Source organism: Aethalodelphis obliquidens, unplaced genomic scaffold (assembly GCF_003676395.1).
Source record: "Aethalodelphis obliquidens isolate GAN/ISIS:26980383/991018 unplaced genomic scaffold, ASM367639v1 scaffold2, whole genome shotgun sequence".
Taxonomy (NCBI): domain Eukaryota; kingdom Metazoa; phylum Chordata; class Mammalia; order Artiodactyla; family Delphinidae; genus Aethalodelphis; species Aethalodelphis obliquidens.
Window position 1 is genome coordinate 60,045,784 of NW_020837946.1, and position 24,336 is coordinate 60,070,119.

The 24,336-nt window shown below is 41.2% G+C and overlaps 1 long non-coding RNA gene across 1 annotated transcript in view; it reads right to left on the bottom strand.

Annotated features, from left to right (window-relative positions):
• Positions 1-24,336, bottom strand: part of LOC113631661 (uncharacterized) — a 196,094-nt gene that overhangs the window by 159,364 nt on the left and 12,394 nt on the right. Inside the window, exon 2 of the long non-coding RNA XR_003437482.1 lies at positions 16,336-16,424. This is a non-coding gene — a long non-coding RNA (uncharacterized LOC113631661). The remainder of the gene's footprint in view (positions 1-16,335; positions 16,425-24,336) is intronic.

Sequence of the window (24,336 nt, forward strand, 5' to 3'; positions counted from 1 at the left end):
TTCTGTTTTAGCACCCAGGAGGCTCTTCATGTACCTGGGTCTCTTTGTAGAGACTGAAAGACTAAAAGCTGGGGACATGTGAATGCAATATTTAGGTCAGGAAGGTCTTTTTAAACAAAACAGAAAACCCAGCAGCTATAAAGTAAAAGACTGATAAATTTGACTGTATAAATATGAAAATTTATGAAAGGTAAATGACGTCAAAAGACTGAATAGATGTAAGAGCCAAAAGTCTAATTTCTTTAATGTATAAAAAGCATTTGCAATCCATAAGAAAGAGTCCAACAATCCAATAGAAGCAGGAAAAGGAGAGGAATCATCTACTCATAGAATTCTCATTGCTTTATTCATGTGAAAAAGAATAAATCTCACTCAAAATTTAAAGAATGCAAATTAAAACAATGACATGCTATATTTTTTAAAATAAATTTATTATTTATTTATTTTTGGTTACGTTGGGTCTTCGTCGCTGCACGCGGGCTTTCTCTAGTTGCGGCGAGCAGGGGCTACTCTTCATTGTGGTGCACCGTCTTCTCATTGCGGTGGCTTCTCTTGTTGCGGAGCACGGGCTCTAGGGGCACGGGCTTCAGTAGTTGCAGCACGCAGGCTCATAAGTTGTGGCCTACGAGCTCTAGAGTGCAGGCTCAGTTAATTGTGGCGCACGGGCTTCGTTGCTCCGCGGCATGTGGGATCTTCCCGGACCAGGGCTCAAACCCGTGTCCCCTGCCTTGGCAGGCAGATTCTCAACCACTGCGTCCCAGCCCCAATGACATGCTAATTTTCAATCTTTCACGTTGGCAAATAGTATTTTAAAAGCTCAGTAAACTTATTGTTAACAAAGTGGGGGATGGGGAGTAGTCACTGAGGAGAGTATGACTTGGTGCTACCTTTAATTGGCAAGATCTATAAAATTAAAAATGTAAATATTCTTCATCAAGACAACTCCACTTCTAGGAATTTATCCTATAGACACAGTTGCACATGTACTCCAAACACGTACACACAGATGTTCACTGAATTGTTTGCAACAGCAAGAGACCGGAAACAACCTCGATATCCTTTAGTGGAAGTCTGATTGAATAATTATGGTGTGCTGCATACCAGAACCCCAGGCAGCCATTCTAAATGAATGCCCGGGATCCACCTGTGCTGGTTAGGCCATCTCCAGGATGTATTATAAAGGGAGAAGAGAAGGGGTGCACAGTTCTTGTGTACAGAGGACCTTTCAAAGGAGATATCCATATACTTGTGTTCTGGAATAAATCAAAAGAAAGTATTAGCAGTGGCTGCCTCTGAGAAGGGGGATTGGGGCCATATAAAAGGGGGGAGAGGCTTCTGTACTGCTTGAAGTTTCTACCATATGTATTTATTATTTTTCCATTTTAAAAACTAGCTAATTATTTTGAATAAATATTAAATTAATATTTAAGCAGAGTGGGGGACTCCATGGTGCTTTGAGTCAGGAGGAAGGAGATTACACATCCAACCCCAGAAATGAGCACTCATGAAAAGTCAAATGCAGACAATTTTTAAAATAAAATTAAAAACGTGCAGATATTTTTTTTAAAAATTAAAGCAATGTAACAAAGAAACTGGAGTAGCACTTTCCACCAGCATACATCGAGTTGGAACGAGTGTGGCCGCGCCAGAGGACCACCCGTTGCCCTAACCGCTGCTGAAGCCCCCAGGCCTTCTCTTCTCTGAGACCACTCTTTCGTGCCATCCGAGGAGGCGACAGCAAATCGAGGCGCCAAATATCCGGGACAAGGGAGACAGCCAGGACGGCCGGAACTCGCACCCTTCCAGAGGGTGGCGCAGGGCAGCCCCTCGGGCCGGCGAGGTCCAGCCCTGGGATATACTGTCAAGGGCAACTTTTCGGGATTTGGAAAGCTCTGCGTCGGGCACCGCTCCGGGAGGCCGGCGGCCCGGCAGCAGCTGCGCCCGGATTCAGCGCTGCCACCTGCGCGCGGAGGCTGAAGCCGGCCGCTCCCGAGCGCCCCTGCCCGGCCCGGGCGCGCATCCGTAGGGCCACAGTGCGACCCAGCGGGCCGCCGGAGAAACTGCGCCCGACGGCCGCCCCGGCGGCCGGTGGGGCGAGGACCCGGAGAGTCACTGCTTTCTGCCAGTTACAGTCTCAAAGAAAGGTGATGCGAACGCAGTGTCCTTCCTCTGTAAACGGAGGGAGTCTATCTGTTTGCCAAGACACTGTTGCTAAATTCCACAGGTCTTTCTTACCGCACTCACCCTGTGGGTAAAAATCGGCTTGCCAGATAAGTTCTGGTTTGAAATGCCTGCGCTATTTTATTCAGAATTCTGGACGACTGGTCATTTATGAAGTCCAAGGAAGGAACTATCAATTTCTATTTGAAGGATGACTCTTATGGTCTAGTAGAATCTATGGACAGTAGAACTGACTATATAAGCAGGCTCGACCAAAATGCCACCTCCTTCCTGAAATCGGCCTCTAGGTTAAGTAGACGTGTCCCCTTACTTAGTGTCATGGCCTGTGTGAAGGTCTTTCCGCTGTGAATCAGATCTTCACATCAGCCTCGTTACTGGACCTACAAGTTCCCTGAGGCCGAGACCATGTCTTATTCATTGTGTTAGGAGTGGGGGAAAGACAGAAACGATGCAGACATCAAGAACAGGAAAAAAAAAAAAAAAAACAGAAGAAAGAATCTATGTCATAACAGCCTTGGTCCAGTAGCCCAGCATTTCTCAAAGGTCGCCCTCTGCATATTAGTTTCAGGCCATATTAATGCCATAAATCGTGAATATCAGGTAACTCTGAATATACAGGGATCTCACATTTTGCGAGGGAAAACCCTCTTAAAAAACAAGGTTACAGCTTGGGGGGCCTTTTGGCCACCTTAAAAATATAAATGTTTCAGCAATAGGTAAGAGAGTTAAATGTCTGCGTATAGGATTGAATTCATCCCTTCAGTTACACATTAAAGTTTAAGTCACATGTGAAATAGCAGGTTGATTTTGTAATACTGCTTTTTTTCCTCTCGCTTTTTATGAAGCAATTTTATTTAAACTCTCACCTGAGTGTTTCAGTATCTCAGTCATGCCAAGAGGCCCTTCTTAAAGCGTCTAACACAGTCACTTTTATTTACATACATTATTTTTTTAAATCCGTGTATGGTGCTGTCACTGGACATTTTAATCCTAACCATAGTTATATAAATTCAAGGGTGTTTTTTTTTTCAAATTTGCGCTATAGGTTTAGATTTATCTCTTTGACATGTTCACTAACTATATTGCTTTTTAATCATTGCTTTTTACATACACACCAAATACTTGCATAGGGAGGTCATACCCTGTATCAGTGAGGGTCTAGCTGCAGAGAACAGAATCTGTTCTGACTAGTTCACACAAGAGGAGATTTGTAACAGTATCATAATTTCCAGAATCACTGAAGTGGGGGGGTGGGGAGGGTTTGGCAAGAAACAGACTCTAGGCTGAGCTTCCAAGAATAATTCCAAAGCCACACCAGAGGACTGGCCAGAAAACAAAAAGCCACAAGCCAAATCTGGGTTTGCCGCTGCAGCATGCAACATTGTGCCACTCATGCTATAATCAGAAAGCTGCCGGCTGAGCCGAGAGTCTGCTGTTGCATATCCCCTCTGCTACCATCCACAAACCAAAGTGAATGCCTTGCTCGGAAATCAAGTTTCATGCAAGTTAATCTGACTTTTGGAACCTGAAGTACCTCCAAAATGCTCACTGCAGAGTCTAAGAAAACGTTCTTTTTAGCTTTCCAGCTTCTTCAATATAGGAAGATAGATCAGAAGAAAGTTTGAGACGATGAGCAAGCTGGTCTATAGCATCTGCCTCATACTCTCAAGAATAATTACCAATTTTTTGTTACATTTATTTGCTCCCTCCTTTTTTTTTTTTTTAACTAATTCCATCAGACAACCTTTACCAGCTACTAAAACTAACATTGATTAAAGCTGTCTCAGGATCAAGTTTTCCTCATACAGTGCTTTAGGTGTTTAAATTTAGTTGTTTAATCACTTTCAAAAGAAAGTGTTTGAGAAACTGGCTTGAAATATGAGATCTTGAAAGCCCTTGAATATCAGGAAACTCCATCTTATGTATCTTATATATTCATCTCCATCGTACATGTCCATGAAGGATAATTTGGAAGAAGAAAACCTTACTTCACTATTGGGCATACACAGTAGTTGTTCCATGAAAAGCTTTTTTAAAAAAGAGTTTTATGGGCAAATGGATTACCGGCATACCTCAGAGACCTTGTAAGTTCGGTTCCAGACCGCTGCAATAAAACGAATATTGCAATAAAGTGAGTCACGTGAATCTTTTGGTTTCCCACTGCACACAAAAGTTTTATTTACACTATACTGTAGTCTATTAAGTGTGCAATAGCATTATGTCTTTAAAATGTACATGTATTAATTTAAAGAAAAAAACTTTATTGCTAAAAAGTGCTAACCATCATCTGACAGCCCAGGGTTGCCACAAACCTTGCATCTGTTTTTTTTTTTAAAAAAAAGGCAATATCTGCAAAGCACAATAAAGTGAGGTGTGCCTATAGTTTCCAAGGGCTTCCATAACAAATTACCACCAACTGGGTGGCTTAAAACAACAGAAATGTATTCCACACGGTTCTGGAGGCCAAGAGTCTGAGATCAAGCTGTCAGCAGGGCTACCCTGCCACTAGAGGTTCTGGGGGAAAATCCTTCCTGGCCTCCATTTTCTGGTAGCTGTCGGCAATCCTCGGCTTTCTTGGCTCATGCCCACTTCACTCCAAACTCTGCCTCAGTCTTCACATCATCTTTCTTCCACGTCTGTCTTCTCTTCTGTCTGTCTCAAATTGCCCTCTATTTTTCTCTTATATGGACGTATCATTGGATTTAGGGTACAGTCATATAATTCAGGGTGATCTTGTCTTGAGACCCTTAACTTAGTTACAATTGCAAAGACTCTTTCTCTAAATAACGTAACATTCACAGTTTCCAGGGATTTGATGTGGATGTATCTTTGGGGGGGGGGGGCCACCATTCAACCCACTACAGAGATAAATTTAGGAAACGCTGGACTAAACAAATTAAGCCATTTTTCTTGCTGCAGGATTTTGCAAAGCCTTTAATTTGTTAATGGGCACTGTGAAACTTTTAGAGAGAAAGACACTATATACAGTGATTCTCAAATGTATTTGACCATGTAATCCTATTCACAGAAGTGATGTTCCACAGAACACACTCCAGTATAGGCTTATAATTTACCTGCTAGGCAAATTCTCAGAAAGAGTATCAGTAAGTATCAGAGAAGCCAAAAATAAGTGACTGAACAGCTGAAGGCTCTCAAGGATTTGGCAAGAGTAACTATTCTAAACTATGACCATGCATCAATGCTAAAGATCATCACAATCTTACAGCCATAAAAATGAAATAAAATAAAGATTTATCCCCAATTATTAGACTGCTTCCTACCAGATTCTATTTCGGTTCAGGATAAAGTGCAAACTCTCAATCCTTTGCAACCAAATCCTCCATCAGTCTTCTCGCCCTATATTAATCCTTGCTCTAGCCAAACAGATCTATGCACTGAATTTCCTACTGCCACACTTTTGCCGTGAAAAATACCTTCCCCAAAGCCTCACCTATTAACAGCCTACATTCATTTCAAGTGATGCCTCCTAGACAAAGCCTCCCTGGTCACCCCAGCAAGAAGGGCTCTCTCCCTCTGTCCTGTATTTGGCACAGGACACTTGTCAAGTGCCTGGTTTTAGAGTTCTTTGCATGAAAGATCATCTGTCACTGGCTAGTAAGTACAGCACTGGTGAACAAGGATCATAATTTAGATCTCTTCCTGTCCTCTAAGTGTTCTGGCACAGTGCCTTTCACAGAATAGATAGATGCTCAAAAGAAATTTGTTGATTGACTAAACAAATAATCAAATTAATCTTCTCAGGAACCATGTATGTAGATGTAAAAGTGCTGTACAGACTCCCCCAGCCCACCCCATCTCCCAGATGAGAGTGGACTGGAGACCAGAAGCTTGCCCAGGAAAAGGGCAATTTAGAGTTAAGAGAGTTACCCAATCAGTGATGGATGACAGACCCAAATGCTGATGGCATTGAGGACCTAGGTTAGGCAGAGTCCTGGGTACTCTTAATGATTTAAGGCAGAACAGCATATCCAAAAGAATTGAAAGCAGGTGCTCAAATACATGTACATATGTACACATGTGACACACATGTTCACAGCAGCACTATTCACAATAACCAAAAGGTGGAAGCAACTCAAATGTCCATCAACACATGAATGGGTAAACAAGTTGTAGAGTATACACACAATGGATTATGGAACCACAAAAAGGAACAAAGCACTGATATATGCTACAAAGTAGATGAATGTCAAAAACATTATGCTAAATGAAAGAAGCCAGACACAAAAGGTCACATGTTGTATGATTCCATTTATCTGAACTATCCAGAATAGATCCAAAATAGGTCAAAGAGACAAACTTCCAGCTAGAAAATAAATAAGACCTGGGGATGTAATGTACAGCATGGCAACTATAGTTAATACTGTTTTGCATATTGGAAAGTTGTTAAGAGAGTAAGTAGATCATAAAAGTTCTCATCACAAGAAAAAAGATTTGTAACTATGTATGGGGACAGATGTTAACTAGACTTACTGTGGTGATCATCTTGCAGTATATGTATACAAATATCGAATCATTATGTTATACACCTGAAACTAATATAATGCTATATGTCAATTATACCTCAATTTTTAAAAAAAAGAAAAAGAAAAGGCCCTTTTTAGCCCCTAAAATCAACAGATATTTATGCTGATTTTAGATCACAGATATGCTGTTTTAGATCATTGCCTTGTACTAGCTGAAGTTATTGTAAATGTCTGTCTCAATTTATATATTAGTCTGTTTGGGCTGTCACAACAAAATACCACAGACTGCCTGGTTTAAAAAACCGAAATCTATTTTCTCACAGTTCTAGAGGTTAGAAGTCCAAGATCAAGGTGTCATCGGGTTTGGTTTCTCCTGAGGCCTCTGTCCTTGGCTTGCTGATGGCCACCTTCTCACAGTGCCTTCACATGGCCTTTTCTCTGTGCACATGCATCCCTGGTATGCTCTCTTATTCTTATAAGGATACCAGTCTTATGGGATTAGGGCCCCACTCACATGACTTCGTTTAACCTTAATTACCTCTTTAAATACCTATATCCAAATACAATTGTACTGGGGGTTAGGGATTCAATATATATATTTGAGGGGGAACACAATTCCACCCATAACAAGTTATAATAGCACAAGACTCCAGTGTTCATCAGAAGGGGACTTGGTGACATAAAAAAAAAGTCACATATTGTATGATTCCTTTTATATGAAATGTCCAGAACAGGTAAATCCACAGAGACAGAATGCAGATTGGTGGCTGCTGGGGGAGGGAAAACGGGGAGAGACAACTCAATGGGTATAGAGTTTCCTTTCAGAGTGATGATAATGTTTTGGAACTAGATAGAGTTGGTGGTTGTACAACATTTTGAATATACTAAGTGCCACTGAATTGTTCACTTTTAAATGGTTAATTTTAAATTAATTAATTAATTAATTTTACTTTTGCTATGTGGATTTTACCTCAATTTTTTTAAAAACTTGTACAGCATATGAACAAACCTGGTATTAATGTGTAATAAGTGATGCCAAGAAAACATTTTTGTTATGGAATAATATTAAAAATATATGATTCATTTTCATAACTCTATTCTCATTTTGTCTGTGGTAAAAGGTCACAAAAGCAAAGGATTGTCTGGGACTAGTCTGTAGTTATGATTTTAATCATTTACTATTAGAAACTTTCACCTAAAAGAATACTGCACTAAACAAGAAAAGCAAAGCATAACACAACTGAATGAGCCCTTGTGGTAACTTTACCCCCATATAGTAGAGTAGGGCTCAGCTTCAGGCTTAGGAGTTATGTGCACTAGAATGTCAGCCCCAGGAGAGCACGGCCCTGTCCCCCATAGGTCTGCCTTGTCCCCCATAGATCCCCAGTGCCCCTAACACTACCAGGAACATGTAATTGTTTATCAAGCTTCTTGGAGAAGTCTGGACGCTGCAGTACAGGAGGCGAGTGGTCACTAAGGTCAGGTCAGGCCCTTGGGTTCAGGACCTGGTTCTGCTGAAAGAGAAAAGGGAGGCCTGTATCCTGCAAATGCTGAGGCCTTCACACTAGCACGTCCTCGAGGTGCCACTCCCCCAACTTCTATCAGACAGATGCTAAAGGGGCTGGCAGATGAGAGGTCCCAAAGGAAGACACACAAAGTTGAACCTTCCTTGTATCTGCTCTGGCACATGGGGACTGGCACCCCTGCCTACCCTTTGCCACACTCTTATGTATTGGCTAAGTACCCATTCCTAGCTACAAGCTCTGGTTCCCGCCATAATTCCTATCAAATTCTGTGAACAGACTTTGGACTAGCTCCTCAGGTCACACTCATGTCCAGTTTACGGCTGACCACTTGGATTTGGTAACCTAGACACTGGCCTCACCCAGGCACAGCTCTGGCCCCCAAACTCTGGTCCTGCTGTTACTCATGGCCCCTACCTCTCAGGGAAGATGCACCTCAAGCCAAAAGGGTACACACTTCACACAGTCCCCACCCTATCCATGCCAAGGAGTAAAAGAGACTAATATTCAGCCTCATTAATAAAGAAGCACAAGTCAAAAATGTGGCATTAGCTTAAAAGTCAGGATGGACCGTGAAGTCACACAGTGTGAATCCAGCCGAATGGGCAAAAGATCTCTTTCTCCTGCTTTCTCCCTATTTAACCCCCTCTACTTATCCCTCTCTCATGGCCTCTCATTCTCTTATCGCCTGTTGTCTAAAGTGCTCCCTCTGTCCTCTCAGTATGTCTCTCATTGTCTTCCACCCCTCTTTTTCTCCTATCTCTTTTATCTAACCAATATATAATATAAAGCTGATTACAATACTATAAATATTTCTTATGTATTTTTTTCATTCAATTTAGAGAGCTGTTGTCAGAATTTACAGGAGTGATGGCTAAAATGTCACTCTCCATAAGAATCCTTTGATAAAATACTGATTCCAAGTCTAGGATAGGGAAAATACAAGTGAACCTGGGATATCTTGTTGCACCAGAAAGCAAGGAAGTGCTTTTCTATAAACTGATGTTTCCTTACTCTAGCTAAACACTTCATTGAACACTTAACTCCTGGATTATGGTGTATATTATAGGTAGGATTGGATCCCCCCAAAAGGATATGTTGAAGTCCTAACCTCTGGTACCTGTGAAAGTAACCTAATTTGGAAACAGGGTCTTTGCAGGTGTCATCAAGTTTTAAGGTGAGGTCATACTAGAGGAGAGTGGGTCTTTAATCCAATATGACTGATGTCCTTATAAGAAAGAAGAGTCACAAAGGCAGAGACATGCAGGAAAAAGATGGCCATGTGACAATGGAGGCAGAAATGGCAGTGATGCATTCAGAAGCCAAGGAACAGCAAAGATTGCCAGTAAACACCCAGAAGCTAGAAGAGGCAAGCAAGGGCTCTCCACTGCAGGTTTCAGAGGGCCCTGCCAACACCTTGATTTCAGACTTCTAGCCTCCAGAACTGTGAGGCTATACATTTATGTTATTTTAAGCCACCCACAGGAAACTAATACAGTTTCCCTCAAATATACAGTACTCGGGTTTTTTTTAATGCTTAGGACTTCTTCAAGAATTCTTATTACTGATACTAGTTATTCACTCCTGACTTACCTAATTTTGAGATCAGGAAATTTAACTATTTATATATAACAGAAAATACATAACTAAAATTTGTCGTAAGTTGATTTCATTTTAACGTGAATGTGCCACAGTACCAATGAGCTTGGTTCTTGGGCCATGGCTTAAATCATTCTCCATAAGAAACCTTTGATAAAATACTGATTCCAGGTCTAGGAGAGGGAAAATACAAGTGAACCCGGGATATTTTGTTGCGCCAGAAAGCAAGAAAGTATTCAAAGACTAACCAGGACATGTCAAAAGGTCACAGGAGGTTATAGGATGCAGCTTGAAAGGGTTCCTGCTACCCAAATTTGGGACAACTTGAGCAGCAAATGGAAATAGAGTAATGATAATAATGGATTGTTTGTAAAAAAAAATAGTAATAATCCATGCTCCATGGTGATACTCAAAAGAGAGAAGGAGAAAGAGATTTTCTTCATAGAAGAATGTCAACTAAAAAATATAGAAGGAAGGATAGGATTAGAAAATGACCATTTTGCAGCCTGTGATGTAATTATTAATTTAGGCAATGGATGCAAAAAATGTAGGGGAAACAGTATATTCACATCGAGTCAAAGTATCACTGCACAGAGGATTTACTAATTATAAAGGAGATATGTAGGAATATGGGGGACACCTCACTAACTGGTGGATCACTAACTGAATGACCACACTTAGCAGCATATTATATGCTTTCTGGTGTGATGCAAAAAGAGACACACAATCTCACCTATGTAACATTTTTTCCAAAAATGTTTCCCTAAAAGTAATCAAGAAAAAAACAATCAGACCAATGCCGAATGTGATACATTCTACAAGGGAACTAACTGGCTTGGTCTCTTCAAAAAACCAGTGTCATCAAAAAGGGAGGGGGCAGTTATTCTATATTAAATGAGACCGAAGACATAACAACTAAACATAATTCATGAATCTTGATTGGATCCCAGACTGAAAAAATAATCATAAAAAGACATCTGGGGGAATTCCCTGATGGTCCAGTGTTTAGGACTCCGCGCTTCCTCTGTGGGGGGCATGGGTTCGAACGCTGGTCAGGGAACTAAGATCCCACAAGCTGTGCAGCGCGGCCAAAAATTTTTTTAAATAATAAATAATAAAAAAAGACATTTGGGGAGAAACTGAATACAAATTATACATCAGAATTATTGCTAATTTTCTCAGGTATGATCATGGTATTATGGTTACATAGGGGAAGGGTCGTTATTCTCAAGAGATGCTTGCTAAAGTCAAGGGTCACAATATCTGCAACTTTCAAATGTTAACAATTGGTCAATCTAAGCAAAGGATGTATAGATGTTAATTTTATTATCCTTTCAACTTTCCTGTAGATTTGAAAATTTTCAACTAAAATGTAGGGGGTGGAGACTTGAACATGATCTCAATTGTGTGTTTCTTCAGTTTCTTCATGATCCTGAACAGTAAAGCATTCCCCATGTCCTTGTAAATTACCTTTTGTTTCAAATGCCTTCTAATCTGACCCTCCTGAAGCACTTGAAGCTGAACTCACACCTGTTCCAAGAAAAGTATGGTTTCCACTGCCCAAAAGGGTACAGGCTTTCCCTCTTCACAGCTGTATCACTAAGAGCATTTTTCTCCTTCAGCACCTCACGTGTTTGTCATTTTCTCATGGATGTGTGCAGCTTTAGGAATCTGTTACTGTCTCTTTGTGACTTAAAGATGAATCATTCTCCCAGTCTCTGGAAGAAAAGATACCATATGACCTCCTCATTGCCCTGTAGCAAGAGGGGGCCACACCCACAGCCCTCTGCTCAGATCACTAGTAGATTCCAACAGTGGCTTCCAAAGTTTATAACAGATGCCAAGGTATGTTAGGAACACTACTGGGCTAAAAATTGGGAATCTCCTTGGGAAAGTCATTTCACCTCTCAGGCCTTCTGTTTCTTCATTAGTTTAAAAGAGTGATTGGAATGAATGTTTTTAAAATCCTCTTCTAGCTCTCACAGTTTATCATTCAAGTCCCTGCTTCCTTGGCCCAGAAGGCAAAGCTAGGGCTAAGTCTCCTCCTTGAGAACAGTCCTCAAATTCTAGGCTGCTGCCATGGTGAAGTAGCACCCTCAGCTCTTCTCCAAACGGAAACATTTTCATTGCAGCACTATTTACAATAGCCAGGACATCAACGCAACCTAAATGTCCATCAACAGAGGAATGGATAAAGAAAATGTGGTACATATATACAATGGAATATTATTCAGCTATAAGTAAAGAACAAAATGATGCCATTTGCAGCAACAGGGATGGGCCTAGAGACTGTCATACTGAGTGAAGTAAGTCAGACAAAGACAAATATCATGAGATATCACTTATATGTGGAATCTAAAAAATGGGTACAAATGAAAGTAGCTACAAAATGAAATAGAGTTACAGATGTAGAAAACAAACTTATGGTTACCAGGGGGTAAAGGGGGTGAGGGATAAATTGGGAGATTGGGATTGACACATACACACTACTATATATAAAATAGATAACGAATAAGGACCTACTGTATGGCACAGGGAACTCTACTCAATACTCTGTAATGGCCTATATGGGAAAAGAACCTAAAAAAGAGTGGATATATGTATATGTGTAACTGATCCACTTTGCTGTACACCTGAAACTAACACAACATTGTAAATCAACCATACTCCAATAAAAATTTTAAAAACAAACAAAAACTAACCTACCTAAGCACCTGGCCTATACTTACCTTCCTTCTGGAAACAAATGTGTCAGTTGGCAACTTGTAAGCCTCAGAAAGAAATTAATTCCATATGTACTTAGCATGCTATATAAAGAGAGCATCAAAGGAGGACACCCTGTGTGGAATATGGTTAGCGGCTTTCTTTATTCTCTAAAGTTGAACATTATCTGTTAGCTATAGGCCCCCTTGGGAAATTCTGACAGGGCCAAAGGATAGAAGATGATGGAAGATATGGGCAGAAATTGCAAAGGAAATCAGTAAACTTTCATCCAGGGTGTGACCAGGGCAGATGAAGAAGATGAAAAGTATAAGAGATCGGTAATAAATGGAGAAGAAAAAATTTTAGAAAATATCATACTGGAAACTGTTTTTCTCCACATTCAGTTCACCACCCTATGCTTCAATGGTATTTTCTATCCTGTTCATTTTTATAATAAATAATGATGCGAAACTATTTAAACAGCATCCTTCCCTGGTTAACCATTCAAGCCAAGCAGCGGTCCACAAAACTGTGACAGTCTCCAGAGTGAAGAAGCCACTACCTCCTTATGATTCGCTAATAGAGTTCAGATTGGATACTGTGAAAGCCAGAAGTGGGCCTGCCCTACCTCTCAGGGACACAGGCTAAATCAAGCCCTCCTGTCTTGCACGTGACATAGGCGAGTTTTGTTTTGGTTTGGTTTGGTTTTTTGCCACTCCGCACTACTTGCAGGAACTTAGTTCCCTGACAAGGGATTGAACCAGCACCCTCTCAGTAGTGAAATCGCAGAGTCCTAACCACTGCACCGTCAAGGAATTCCCACAAAAATGCATTTAAACAAAGTAAAAGAAAAGGTTCTTTTCCTTTTAAAGGAAAGAACCCAGTACTCAGTGAGCTCTGGCCACAACTGAGAGCTGAGGTGGTTTATAGTGACCCGTCTGCATATTTTCTTAGTTAAATTAGATTTGTCATCTGTTGCTTATTCAACAAATTTGCTATAGTCAGTGTATTTGTAGTTAAAAAAAGAAAAATGTTTGGGTACTTCAGAGAGCTAATAGGGGCCTGTCAGGGAGCTCTCTCACAGAAGTCAAAGAGAAAGGCTATGTCTCTCGATCCTTATTGTGAGCTGTATTCATGTAAATAATTTGTTTTGTTTATTCTTTTATCAACATCTCTTCCTTTCAAATGTAAATTCCATAAAGGTATCTGTGTTTTTCACCACTGAATCCCCAACCCGTAGCATATAGTGAAATGCAATAAAGAAGATATAAATATAACATTTGTAATAAGGAAAAAATGTGATATGGTTCTCTATTTATTCACATCTTTATTTTCAGGAGATTTTTAAGTTTTCTTTATATAGATCCCAGAACACATTTCTCACTAAGCTTATTCCTGGGTATTTTGTGAGTTCTATTTGTTTTTAAAAATGCAATCTCTCTTTCTCTTATTATGTTTTATAGCCCACCAATGCTGGCATGTGGGAAAACTTTCGATTTGAGTATGTCTATCCTGCTTGTAGCCAGCGCACTAAACTCGCTTATTAAATCCAATAGCTGGGGGTTCATTTTGCTTGATTCTCTTAGTAGGCTAGGTATAAAATCATATCATCTGCAAACAATAAAATTTTGTCTTTTCCTTTCCAACAATCTAAATCTTGTTTCTGTTTCATCTTTAATTGCACAAGTGACAAACTGGGAAAGACATCAAATAATAATGGTAATGGTGAGTGTTCTATCATCCATTCATGGTTCTAATGAGAAGGCCTCTGTTGTTTCCTCATTCTGATTTTCACAACTGGAGCCCAGCAACCTCCCATGTGCTTACTTCCTTTCACTTTACTCTTATTACAGACAACTTAAAATAATCCTAATATAACAATCTAAGTCATAATAACACCAGGGTGGTTAGCTCTCAAAGAAGTCTCCTTTCTGCCCCTAAACCACAATGTGAGAGCATCCCTTTGCCTCTGTTAAACACACACACACACACACACACACACACAGAGCACATGTAGCATGTCCAAGCTATGCCACCTCAGGGATTCAGGGGCTGTGGAGGGTGGTGGAGCAACGCTGATGCCTCAAGGGCTCAGCACATCCACAGCACTCGTGGCTAAGGCAGTTCCTGCAGCTCTGAGAACATCAAGAATTGGCACCCTTGGCATAAACACGTGCATTCCCATGATGAGTCCCGGCAGCACCATATGAATTAGCGGATATTAACTGTGTGTTTGTCCTAATCAGCACAAAATTGAACAGCATATTGAAACAATATAAAACGAATTACTTCTGCTCCTGCCCCAAACAATGACTCTGGTGGACTCTGGCTCTTTTCGTTGGTCCAACTACCCATCCACGCTTGAGCAAATTCTTTTTCTGTCTCCTCTACTTAATTCAAAGCAGGCTGAAACTGGAAACCATTTTGGAGCTCATGGAGAGACTCTGCCCTTCTCTGGTCTCAGACCTTCTCCATCTCCTGCACACATCTCCTCCTTTTCAGAACCAAGCTCTGCCACTAGCTGCCTCCAGGTGATGAAGGCCACGGTCACCAATACAGGGCAATACACTGTCAGGTGCAATGGCACCAGGACCTAAGTGTATGGACCTGATGCACCACCTAGACAAGGAGGTCTTCTCCAGGGAATCCCATCCTCCCCAGCCCACTGTCCAAGCTTTGCTGCTGTCAGAGCAGCCACAGGGGAAGCTTGGTGTCATCTCCACTGTCCTGGGCACTCAAAACTACTTCCAAGACTTCTCTTGGGTTTTCCCAACTATGGCAGCAGGAGAGTCATTATGGGGAAGAGACCTGGGAGATGGACGATAACAGCAGTTATATCTCCCCTTCAGCCAGCCTTTGGCACTGGCTCTACTGCCACCATCATTCTCGAGCTATGTGCAAATAACTTAGAACCTTCCTTCCCCCTTCTTAGCCTCTTGCAGGGCTACAGCCTCCCTGGTCTAGTAGGAGAGGCAAGAGTATATATGTGTGTCCATACTGATCTCATGCATTGGGGGTAGGGAAGGCAGTCTTTGTCCCCATCCCCGGCTTCTGTCTCTCACCCCTTGATGAAAGTATGCAGCAAATGTGCTGGCCCAAGCTATATTCCAGAGTCAACCCTAACCCCAACTTTTCTAATGTTTGTCCCCAATGCTATGTTTCATTCATTCATTCATTCATGTTTAGCTTCATTCCAGTCCCCAGCCCCGACCAGTGCCCACCCTTAATGCCCAGCCCAGAAATCCAAGCCCTGGTATTACACTAATAATAAATCATTGTAGCTAACGCTTGTAAGCTAGCACATGCACACACACGTGCACGTGCACACACACACACACACAGTCTTTATAGCAATCCTCTGAAGTAGGTACTATTATTATTCCCCTTTTACAGGTGACAAAACTGAGGCTCCAGGGGATTAGGTGACTTTCCCAAGGTCACATAGCTTGTAAACAGCAAAGCTGAGATTTGAACCCAGGATCTGCAATCCTAACCTCTGAGCTCATGCCAACACAGAAAGTTTCACTCCCTGTCCCCAATCCAACCTCAGTCCCACCCTCAGGCTCTCCAGATATGATGGCAGTCGGCGCTCCTTAATAATGCAGCTGAGACCCACAGCCTGCCACCCAAAGTCAGGAGGCAGAGTCTGCCCACCTTGCCCCATCAAGTGCTTTCCTGACACACCCTTCCCCTTCCTACAGACAACAACAGAGCCCAAGTCAGTGAGAGGTCAGTGCTTAACCAGGCCACGGCGGTCAGCTCCTGGAAGTCCTAGGGAGCTTCCCAGTTGCTGATTAAAATGAGCTTCAGACACCCAGGATGCGGCCATGGCATCTCAGACCTACCTTCCAGGGCTGTGGAGGATGTTGCCGCATCAAAAGCATTCCTGTGTCTGGAAACGGCTGTGAAATCTGTGGGCAGCGGAAGAAGGCAGCTGTGGGAAGAAAAGAAGGCCTGAGGGTGAGAGAGTTGACAGGAAATAGGCCTGGGCAGAGGCCTTCACTTCCCCTGCAAGAAACAGCAGTGGAACCCACACACTGCCATTCTAGCGGAACCCTGGGCATTGACTTCTCTGAGCTGTGTGTCAGCAACTCCAGGCTGCTGTTCTGCAACTTTCTGGACCAAATTGTGCTCTCCCACTTCATGTGACTTTCCCAGCAAACAGGCCTAGTTTTATTCTCACACTGATTCAACATCTCTCAGCTCCATCTGCCCCTATTCCCCCATCCCCACACTTCTAGCACTTCTTAAGGCATTCATCACTGTGGATTATTATTAATAACCAGATGTACAATTTGTTCAGAATTTACAGGCTAACTCATTTAGTTCTTACATTCATAAGTCATTTAGTGCTTTGAGATAGGTACTATGCCCATTTTACAGATGGGGAAACTGAATCCTAAACTCAATTGCCTCAAGTCAAAAACTGACATAACACTTTAACAGGGTCAGTATAAGACAAATAATCACACATTCCTTTTATTGAGCTCAAGATAATGCCTTTACCAGTGTTGAAGAATCCCCAGTGCAGCTTAGAGGGGAATTCCCACCAACCTATACTGCAATACAAATCACTAAGATACAAGACAGAACGTTGTAATCCTAAATTTGTGCACAGTGCAGGGAAAGAACTGTATCTAATTCTTTAAATCCCAATATAGAACATTTCCAAAGAGAAGCAAAACTTGCTTTAAAAATAAGGGGAAAAAAAAAGCAAAAGATGCCATCAGGGGGCTTCCCTGGTGGCGCAGTGGTTGAGAGTCCGCCTGCCGATGCAGGGGACACGGGTTCGTGCCCCGGTCCGGGAAGATCCCACATGCTGCAGAGCAGCTGGGCCCGTGAGCCATGGCCGCTGAGCCTGCGCGTTCGGAGCCTGTGCTCCGCAGCGGGAGAGGCCACAGCAGTGAGAGGCCCACGTACTGCAAAAAAAAAAAAAAAAGATGCCATCAGAGTCATTTTGTGTCTATTTCATTATCTTGTTAAGACAATGCTTTCCAGCCACAACCAATGGACAGGTCGAGGGGGTAGGGGGAATACAACAGCTAAGAACAAGTATGAAACATGATCTAGGGAAGTGGGTTCTAACCTGGGACCATGGAATCTTTAGTGGCCTTCAGGCGCTCCCGGTATATCTTGGAAGCTCCTTCAAAAATTTGTGTGTATGTGCGTTTTTCTGGAAAGAGGGTTCATGGCTATCGTCAAGAGGCCCGCTACTGGGGGAAAAAAAACCACTAAGAACCACTAACTTACAGTAAAAGTAAATCTCTTCTATAACCCAGCAGTATTTTCTAAAACCCAACTGCCCCTCCCTCCTGAAAATAGTGACCTCTCCGCCAGTGACACCTTAGAGGAGCTGGGGGGGTACCAGGAACTCACTGACACCAGGCTTGGCAGCCCATCTCACAAGCCCTTCCTATCATTCCTGTGCCCCTGCCTAGTCTCCTCCACAATGGAAGGCCAAGTATGATCCCACAGCACCCTAATTAAGCCAAACTGGGAACATTCAAAAGAGCTAAAAGGGATATAACATGGAGAATAAACACCCAGTCCCCAGGAGAACACAGCTCAGGTAGCCTGCAGAATCGCTCAGGGAAGCCTGGTAAGGCTGGAATCAGTCAGGGAAGCAGATGAGGTTTCTGAAGGTTAGGGAGGAAGAGCATATTACATGGGCTGGGCTTGCAGGTGTAACAAGCAGAGATCAGAGGCAGAAACAGATTAAAGCAACAGAGATGCTAGGAAGGAACAGATGGTCTGGTCCAGGGCCAGGGAGGAAATGAAAGGCAAGATGAAGGCCATATCATTAAGCATCACTGAGAGATGAGGCTTGAACCTTTGTATGGAAGATGTCAGAGACTGGGCAGATTTCAATGGGGAAAGAGAGTACGTGACTATGCTCTACAGAGGAAGCGACTGAGAAATGTGGTTTAAATGAATAGAAAACAGAAGAAAGATATGACTGCAGAGAAGAGAAATTGGCCAGCACATGGAGTGTCAGGTATTAGTTTTGAAGGGACATGGTAGATGAATGGAAAAGTCAGCAAGGGGTATATAAGACAAGATGCAGGTATGGATAAATGGGGTGACTTAGGTCAAAGGAAATGAAGGGATCCTCCCCTCCATTTCCCCACCACAGACCTCCGCAGCCTACAGGCCTCCCACCATATGCCTATAGCCTGCCTGCACATAGGTCTGCCCTTGGCTCTAGTAACTATTAACATAGAATTATTGTTAAGTACCTGTGATGGTTTCAATGTCCATCTCTGCCCATACCTCAATGGAGCAACCTTTTTCCCAACTGAGTAGCAAGGATTAAAGAAAAATAAAAATTATAGCACAAGAAAGTCAGAAAATGACCAATAGTCTCCTCCTCAGTTCTAGAACAAGTCCCATACCCTGAACCTGAATGATCTGCATTCTTTTCCTTGACTTGTTGTTATTGCAGGAAATGGTGAAATTCTCAACATCCTAACAACCATCAGTAAATGACTGGTTAAATAGATTAGGGTTTATCTGTACTCTGGAATACTAAGCAGCTACTTTAAAGAATGAACTGCATCCAGATGTACTAACATAGAAAAATGTCTGAGATTCCTTGCTGGGCGAAAAAAAAACAAGCTGGAGATCATATATATAATGTAAAAAAAAAAAAATTATACAAATAAATATATATTATATAATTGTGCTTGATATTCATCCATTCATTCAGGAATTATTTATTGAGCATCTTCTGTGTATCAGGCACCACACAAAAATCTCTGCCCATACAGAACTTACATTCCAGTGGGGAAGATGCATAATAAAGAAGAGAAATAAACAAAAGGCATATGTACCATGTACAAAGTGCTAAGGATAAAAAGAAATCTGAGAAGGGGGACAGAAGTGTGGGGTGGTTGTGATTTTTGACACCACTATCTAGTCTAGACCTCTAGGAGGTGTATTTGAGTAAAGAATGGAGGGAAGTGAGGGAGGAAGTCAGGCTGCTGTCCTTAGGAAGAGCCAGGGAAATAGGAGAAGCAAAGGCTCTGAGGCAGGAGCCTGCCTGGAGGGTTACAGCCAGTGGGGGAGAAGGGACAGAGCAAGGAGGGGTAACAGGGCCTTGTAGACATTGTGAGAACACTGCTTTTACCCTAAGTGAGATGGATACATCTGCAAAGAAAAGCATCTTAGAAAAAATGTTAATTAGCAGTTAATTGAGAAATGTGATTAGGAATAGGTGTGGAAAAATCTTTTTACTTTTCACATTATATACTTTTATACAGGTATATACTTTTATATATATATATATATATATATATATATATATATATATATATACACACACACACACACACACAGGTGTAACAAGCAGAGATCAGAGGCAGAAACAGAAATATATATATATACAGGTATATACTTTTATATATATATACTTTTATACTTTTATATATATATATAAAAGTATATATATATACTTTTATAAAAGTATATACACTTTTAAATTTTTATTGAGTTTCTATACCTTTTATTATTAATTTTTAAACTAGTTCAAACTCAAGATTTCTATTTTTTAATGGTAAAAATCAGCATTCCAATAAACACATAAATTCAATTAATTTGCTGCTTTTGTAGTGGTCTGTGTTTTCTTAGATTCTGTATTTGTCTATTTGTCATCCATTCATCACAGAGCCAATTATGTTAACTATATTTTCTTATTTTCTGTATTCTTGATACTCTAGGGCCCTTACAGACCCAGAGAGAGACTGCCCCTCCCAGAGTTTGCTAATTCCTAAAGGTAATAACAACTTGCCAAAGAACACACCTTTCATATGCAAACCAATCAATCTCCCAGTCTATACTCCCAACTATCTTTTTATCTAACTCTCACACAACCGAGCCAATGTTTCCCCCACCCTAAATCAAACCCAGAGCTAGGTACCGGGCAACTACAGACAGCCCCTATGTCCCAAGGCCCAATGCAGTTATTCAAGCCAGCCAATTCTAAACTGTTCATTCTGCCCTACCTTGCCTTTCCCCAGTAAAGGCTCTGGTCCAATGTTTCCTGCCCGCCCCCCCTTCTGCCTCCTGACCATCCTTTCCCCTGGGGCCCTGTGTGATGTGGTATAAAATCTTCATTCAACAGCACTGATGAATGGATAAACGAAAAGGTCCTATTGTATAGCACAGGGAACTATTTTCAGTATCCTGTGATAAACCAAACGGAAAAGAAATGAAAACAAATGTGTATGTGTATATATATATATACTTATATATGTATATTATATGTATAACTGAGTCACTTCGCTGTACAGCAGTAATTAACACAACATTGTAATTCAACTATCCGTCAATAAAAATTTAAAAAAAAAAAACAGCACTGACATCTCCAAACCGTCACTCAATCAAACCTCTATAAATTAAATCCTGGGAATAATTTTAGAATAGGTAGCTATGTGTCTTTTAAAAATTCCAAGGATTTCCAGGTAGAGAGGAAGAGGGGTCATTTTGTTTTGTTTTTCATTTTAACTGCTGAATTAACTTTCCCCAGCTCATTCAGACTACAGCCTATGTCCTTGAGAAGCAGGAAAAGACCACCAAACACCATGAAGTGACAAAACTACAAATGTGACTTAGCTGAGCAAACTGTGCCCTAGTTAAAAACAAAAACACAAACTCACATCTTCCTCCTGCCACTGTCAACAATTGCTATAGGTAAGGAGGCCTTAGAAGGAGAAAGTTAAAGGGTGCAGGTGGTGTTCAATGTGAGGAAGTCTGTAGGGGAAGCCAGGATGGGGGGGCTTCCGCTAGACCTGAAGGGGGTGGATCACAGAAGAGCACCTGCTTCAGCCCTCAAACTATACTGGAACAGGGATTGAGATGCCTAATTAAAGGTGTCAGAGTGGAGTTTTTATATAAAAGAAAGATCTGAAGCAGAAGTCATTAGAAACCTAAGAGAATACAAAAGTTGAACCAAATTAAGTCAGAGAAGGCGTGTGAATGGGTGTTTAGAAGTGTTTGTTGACTGTGGTCAGCCTTTGAAAGAGAGCCATAAAATGCAAATTATAGGTTTGCATTAGGGCAGGGGCCTGCACATCTGGAAATGGCCAGATAATAAATATTTGCAAGCTCTACTGTATTTGTCATATCATCCCAACTCTGCCATTATAGCACAAAGCAGCCATAGACTACATAAATGAATGAGCATGACTGTGTCCAATGAAACTTTACTGATGGGCACTGAAATTTGGATTTTACATAATTTTCACATGTCACAAGATAGTATTCATCTTTTGATTTTTTTTCAACCAGTTTACTGACACTTTTCCTTAGGGAATGAAGTTTAGAAGGCTGCAAAGATCTTAGGAGAAAAAAAATGCTGGGCTTTGTTTCTTTTTCTGAGGATACCTCTTGGTGTGGGAAATCTTGTAAAACTCCTTAACAAGGAACTCCTACACCTTGTTACTCTTCCATTCTGAGTCTGTCTCAGCGTATTCAATTCTCACTCTCCCTCTGACTCACCAAATAGGGTCCTAATCCCCTTTTCTCATGTTGCTGTGGGTTCCTCTGTGTATTAGGCCAGTGTTACATCCCTGAGCTAAAGGAAACATCAGGATGGACTTAACTTATGAGCCATAGTAGCATTTATTGGATTTGGGACCCAGAAAACACCTTAAAATAACCTGCTCCAACACCTATATTTTATAGCTAAAGCAACAGAGGCTCAGTGAGGGTTAACGGCTTGCCCAAGGTCACCCAGCTCTCTGGAAACAGGCCTGGGACTAGAACCCACGTTTCCAGCTTCTTCCACATTTGTACATTTCTGCTCCACTACTTCATTTGCACTCTCAGGAAAAAATTATGGAGCTTGCTATGGAATTGAGGGGTAGGTACTGTGTGGAGAGATTGTAAACACTTTGTTAAAAGAACATAGAACATAATTAAAATGCCATTACCACATCTATAGAATATTTTTGTATTGCCACTCCCAAACTTGGGGCAAGGAGAAAGAAATCGTGGAGATCTGGGAGACAGGGGGAGTTGAGAAGTATTTGCAAGGGATGCTCAAATACACACCTTCCCTAAGCATTGTCTACATACTACTAATGATAATAATGTCTTCCACACATCAATATTCTAGAGCAATTCTCAGAGTGTGGTCCAGGAACCCACGGGGCTCCCTAGACACTTTCAGAGGCTCCATGAGGTCAAAACTGTTTTCATAATAAAACTAACACTTTATTTGCCCTTTTCACTGTCAATCTCTCAAAAATATACAGCAAAATTTCCAGAGGCAACTCCGTGTGTAATATTGTAACAGACTGAATGCCAAAGTAGATAAAACAATCCAACTGGCTTCTATCAAGCAAGACACTAAAGAGATTTATGAAGATGTAAAACAACATCACTCTTCTTACTAATTTTTTTTTGTTTTAGAAAACACTGTCGGGCTTCGCTGGTGGCGCAATAGTTGAGAGTCCGCCTGCCGATGCAGGGGACGCGGGTTCGTGCCCCGGTCCGCGAGGATCCCACATGCTGCGGAGCGGCTGGGCCCATGGGCCATGGCCGCTGAGCCTGTGCGTCCGGAGCCCGTGCTCCGCAGCGGAAGAGGCCACAACAGTGAGAGGCCCGCGTACCGCAAAAAAAAAAAAACAAAAAAACACTGTCATTTTTCTCACGAATGTATTATTTGTTAACATCTAACAGTTTTATTATTTTTAAAAATGAATTAACAAATAAATATTTTAATTGTTCAGTTTTAATTTCTAATACAACAGATATCAATAAACAAACAAGAGACTTTTATAATGGCTCCTCAATAGTAAAGGAGTCCTGACCACAAAGTCTGAGAACTCACTGATTTACAATTTCTCAACTCTTTTGCCCATGCACGAAAAAAAAAAATTAATTTGAAAGTGTTACTGAATTTTTAGTAGCCTTTTATCAATATGCATTTTCTTAAAAGATACTAAAATTACAACTACTAGTATATGGTTTAAAACGGCCTTTATCACCACAGAAATAAAATTTGCAACTCCACAGGACTAAAATTATAAATATCTAAGATAGAAAAACTCTACTGCACAAACGATGCAGTTTAATCAACAACTCAATGGCAAGAAAAGAAAGAGGGCAAAGAAAATAGGACATAAGAGACTCAGAAGACCTAGAAACCAAATGCAATGTGTCTACCTCATAAGACCCTGATTCTAACCAACCAACCATAACAAAGCACTCATGAGACAACCGGGGAAATTTGGATCCTGAGAAGATATTTGATGATATTAAAGAATTGTTACTTTTATTTAAGTGTAATAATGGTATTGTGGCTGTGTTTTCTTAAACAATCCTTACCTTTTAGGGATACAGGCTAAAGTATTTATGGATAAAATCATTTAATATGTTGGACTTCCTTCCAAATAATCCAGTAGGAAGGGGAGTAAGAGAGATGTAAGGAAGACTGGCCATAAAATGGTAATTATCAAAGCTTGGAGGTGGATACATGAGATACCATTCTTTATACGTTTGTGTATGTTTAGAAAAGGCCACAATAAAAAAAACATTTAATAGGTTGTCATGCTAAAAAAAAGTGATAAACCACTTCCCTAACTCATTCTTAATTTAGCCATTTGCAAATCAAAAAGCCATATAATTTTCGGCAGGGAACTTAAACAAGGCCCCCCCTCGTAACCAGAACATCAGATGGTAAGAGAATACACTTAGAGCAAAAAGCATATCACAGGAGGGATTACAACTCTGCAGAAAGCAGCTATTAAAAAAAGCTGCCCCCAAAGGGGACTCTTGCTTTGGGTGGAACACAGGACCTGTGAAAAGAACCCTTAGATCTATCTTGTCCTACCTACTCCAAGACG